The following is a 5,239-nucleotide window of genomic DNA, read 5'->3' as shown; positions in this document are numbered from 1 at the left end:
TATAATTATTTTAAAAAAAATTTAGTCTAATAAAATTTAAATTAATAAAATTATCCTGACTTAAAATAGAAAATTTGATTTAAAACAAAAAAAAAATAAAAAAAAGAGAGAATTTAGTGAGATGTTTTTTATAGTGGGCCCCACGTAATTGATGAGCCTTAAAGATAATAATGGGTCCTACAAAAGTCAAAATCAGGTGCTATGTAGCTTTATCCTCTGTCAAAATCAATTTTTACATGTCATGCGGTAGTATCAAAACGGGAAGTGTACGAGAGAAGTTCTCGTTTTTTGCAGTCTCGTGAGTTTGTGAGTTTTGAAGGTCTCATTCACTTCACCGATTTAAGTTTTTAATTTTAAATTTTTATAATAAAAAATTTTCAGAAAATATCACATCTAACTTTTTTTATTACAGTAAAAAGTTCTCAAAAAATATCACATCTCTGCTCGAATTGAAAACTCAAATCTGTGAAGTGAACGAGACCTAAATTTAAGTTTTTACAGTAAATTTTTTTTAGAAAATATCACATCTAATTTTTTTCTACTACAATAAAAAATTATAAAAAAATGTCACATTTTAACTTGAATTGAAAACTCAAATCTGCGAATTAAACAAGACATTATATATTATGTAAATTTTCTATCAATTAAAAAATTATAAATATTTATAAATGTTTAATTAAGCGTGCGTTGGGTTGGAATTAGGGTTTGAGTCTTTGGGTCTTGATTCAAAATCAATCTCCCCTAATTCAGCCCATCTTGAATCACTCTGCACAGTGCACAAACAGTAACTTGAGTAATGACTCTCACCTTCCTCACGTTCAGTCTTGACTATTCTGCTAGAGAATCTACAGCCTTCCTCATCCTTTCGTTCTTCTCATGCTCCTTCAGAGAATCTGTTCAACCTTTCTCTGTTTTTCCCTTCTCTTCGAATTTTTCACGCTTATGTTCCCTCACATGCTCGCATATTAACCGGGTAAAGAACCCACATCTCGGTGGAATCCTTTTATCTGGGTTGATGCTTAGTCCTTCGAGTAGGTTGCCCATGAACAATCGACAGAAGCATCATATTCGGTAAAAATTTAGCCGGTACTACGCAATTTCTCGCCCTTACCGGAGAGAAAACATAAGCGAACGAAAAAATTTCAAAACACCTTCGTCTGCGTTTGGTTTTCTGCCGGCGGTGTCGTTCATCTCTTCCTCTTGCTCAAACTCTGTAACGGTATGTGATCCTCACCTTATTCACATTTTTGTTTAAAGATCTGTAGATGCTTAGGCTATTGTTTTGCATGGTTGGTCTTTTGAATGGGTTCATCTCGGCGGATGTACCCGAGATGTACTCAAATAATAGGGATTTAAACAAAGCCTTTTTGTGTTATTGGTTGCAGTTGTATTTCAATTTTTTTGCTCTGACTCTTTACAGTTGATACAAAAATTTCTCTAAACTTGTAGTTTTGAGAATTGGAAATTAAATTTGTAACAATACCAGAAGTTGAATCAAAGTTTTGTTTTTTCCTTTGTCCAGTTATGAAAATATGTACAAGAAACACAGATTAGATCCAATAGAATCAAGCCAAATTAGATAGCATCATACACAGAGATCAGCATGAAGTAATGTGTAAGTGGGCGTAAAGGGTGGGACAGGGAATGCGGATGCTGGGGCTGTAACTTGATTTAAAAGACATAGCTATATGCCATGTTCCTCCTTGGTAGACTTCGTTCACAAGAAAAGGTCCATCTTCTTTCCCTTTCTATGACAAAGAATCCAAACAACTACAACCACAAGAGGCAAAAACTGATTATAAAGTTTTCCCGTCTTCATTTCTAGTTGCTTGCTTTCCCTTTCCTCTTTATCTTTTCCTCCTTTCATGAACCCATATTCCCTTATACTGGAGCCAAATTCTGTGAATGGAACAAATAAAAAGATTCAACTTAAAAAATGACATCTTAGAAATGACATTAGGCCATGAAATGTAGAACATATTTGAGAATATTAACCCATAAACAAGTGTAGTACTAGACCAAAGGTGTAAAATTTTGCCTGCCATCATAATTTTTATGGCATCTGTGATTTTTAACCGTTATATCAGTAAAAACACTAGGGATATTTTCTCCTCCAAATTTAACTGCTTGAGTTTTTCAAAAGTTACTTTTAGGACTAGCCTCTCGTGATTTTGAAACTCTGCAAGTTTAGGGTACACATGCAAATTTAGAAAAATCTGTAGTAGACATACCAGCCAAGATTTCACCTCCCTGTCCGGTGGTTCTTTTATATTGACATCTTAATCTGATGCATATATACATTCATATACACACACACATATATATATATATGTACACACACTGGCAGCTGCTATGCAGCTTTATCCTCTGGCAATATATGTTACACTATGAGGCGGTGCACGGCTCAGTCTGAAAGCCAATAAGAGTTGAGTCAAAATCAATTTTCACATGTCCTAAGGTAGTATCAAAAGGGAAAGTGTCCGAGAGAAGTTCTTTATAAATATGTTATGTAAATTTTCTATCAGTTAAAAAATTATAAATATTTTACTGACGTAATATGATTTTATTACGGATACATTATGTCCAATCCCTCGTTCTAATGATTTATACTACTAGTGAGTACTTTTAGTAGAAAAAGGTTGTTTTGAATGATCTTTTTATATTCAAACTAAAAATTGATTGGCATGTTGAAAATAAATAAATAAATAAATGTTAACGATAAAATGATTTGGGCTTAGGCTTAAATACCTAGTGGAGTTTTGACGGCTCTTGCGGATGCGGAGCAGCTGTTGAATTACTTTTGTGAGTTTTTTGAGTCAATATTTGGGACCAATTTGCGATAACCTGACTGGCAGGTCCGCATGACCGCTGATTATAATCTGATAAGTTATGATTTATAATTTTACTGTTTATAATTTATTAGGTTATAATTTATAATATGACAGATTATATTGGCGCCAATCATAATCTATCAAGTTATAATCTATAACCTAATAGATTACGATGATTGTCAATCATCAGCGTCGGCCATAGTTTATGAAGTTATGATCTATAACTTGACAAATTACGCCAGCTGCCGACCTCCGATCACCAACGTCTGTCATAGTCTGATAGGTTATGATCCATAGACTGCTAGTTTATGCTTCATAACTTGACAGTTTATACTTTATAATCTATCAATTTATGAGATTATGATTCATAACTTGCCAGTTTGTGATCCATAAACTGTCAGATTATGCTTCATAACCTGCCAAATTATAAAGCATAATCTACTACATTATGTTGTTTTTTTAATAAGTATCACTAGATTTCTAGCAATAATAATCAAATTAAAAAATTAAAACACAAAAGAAATATTCAAGAGTTTCAAAATTTTTCAAGAATCCATCGATTTCATCTAGTGAATTAAAAGTTAAAATATTGAATCAGTAGTAGTAGTTATGAATATTCTTAAAACCACCATTAACTTCCTTATAACTTGAAGACCATGTAAAGGTCTTTAATTGATATATTCATCAAAACTCTCGATATTTTCATCATTTGGATTTTGATCTTAGAAAGTCAAAGTTGGCACAAAAAATTAAAAATCTTTACTTGGTTACTTCCGCAAAGATCTTCATTGGCCAAACCCAAATCAAAATCTCTTTCATTCTCAGCAATATGTTATTTTCCTATCAATTTTGAGAGTTTTGATTTACAGTGTTCCCTGTAACAAAACAATAACAAAAAAAAAAATAATATATCGTGTTTTTGATAGAGATGATAACATGAAACATCAAAAGCTTTCAATATTTTCCCATCTGAAAATGATATAGCATAATAGATCCTTTTATCATGTTATTCAAACATATATAGAATATTTCCTAAGCTAAAGAGACATTCCATGCTCAAGCAAATCTATAGTTTTTCCCCTTTACCTCTAAAAAGGAGTTTTCATGCTCTCCTTTTTCTATTTTGTATTGTAAGGTAATGAATACATTTACAGATTAATGATGTCGTTCACAGTCAACAGAGTAAAATTGTAATATAAGCGAAGTAAAATCTAATTAAAGAGAATTACCTTGACAATCAGAAGGCATCCCTTTAGACTAATGACAACTCGGATGCCCTAAGCTTCAACAACGTTAGATTATCTTTTGATTTTTATATAACTGATAGCTGAAAAGAATTGGAAGAGGCCATATAGTTAAAATTGAATCAACTGTAGGCGAAGCAAAAACATCCCCACAAATAGCTGCTATAGCATCCCTTCCCCCCACAAATCCGGCATGTGCAGGCTCATGTCCACTTCCACCCCTGCATTGTCACAACATATTATATTACATTTTATGGAGCACATATAATATGTAATAACAAATTCCTCGAATTTTCATTATGAGTGCTACAATGGCAAAAACAGATTTGATTAAAAAGCCAAACAAAAATATATATAACAAACTATACAGAGAAAAAGAAAAATACTAAAATCAGAATAAAAAAAAAATAATAATAACAATAAAACCAACCTAGCTAGAATGGAGGTCGCGTTGAAGAGGGCCGGAGGCCGAAAACATCGTTGAAATCGGCTGATCTGGAGAAAAAAGGGAAGAAGCTCGTTTGATTTTGAGAGATGATATAAGCTAAGACGCTTGTGGCGGCGTTGGTGCCGTGCTATGACGCAACAAAAGAGGCGTCATGAGGCCGCGATCTGCAAGGTCATAAGAGATCGGAGAATAGGAGGAGAAGATCGGAGTTTCTGGTGTCGCAACACCTCCCTCAATGACTATAACTTCCAATCGTGACAGAAAATTAGAGGTGTGACTTCGACAAGTTTCAAATTGCGACAGTCATAATTTAAGTTGCGGTTCAAACTAGCGTTTGTCAAAAATTATTGAGCTTTTCACTATTCAATTTTTTAAGAAAATTTTAAGTATATTTAGTTCGCTGATTCGAGTTAAGATGTAACTTTATATGAGAATTTTTTACTATAATAAAAAAATTAAATATAACTATTTTTTTAAATTTTTTATTATAAAAAAATTTAAATTTTAAATTTAAAATGGTGAAATGAATAGAATACTTGCGTGGCTAGGAGCATCTTTGCAAGATTATGCTCAAGTGGTTCTAGGCAGCCAGGAATATAGGTGTATTTTTGTCATAACTTTTGACCTTTTTCTTCTGACTCCTCGGCTTTCTAATGGACAATACCGAGTTGCCGTACAAGGTTCTTGGCCATTTTGATTACCAATAAATACTGTTA

This window comes from Morus notabilis, unplaced genomic scaffold, assembly GCF_000414095.1.
Source record: "Morus notabilis unplaced genomic scaffold, ASM41409v2 Scaffold4961, whole genome shotgun sequence".
Taxonomy (NCBI): Eukaryota; Viridiplantae; Streptophyta; class Magnoliopsida; order Rosales; family Moraceae; genus Morus; species Morus notabilis.
Note: the sequence above shows the minus strand (reverse complement) of the source record.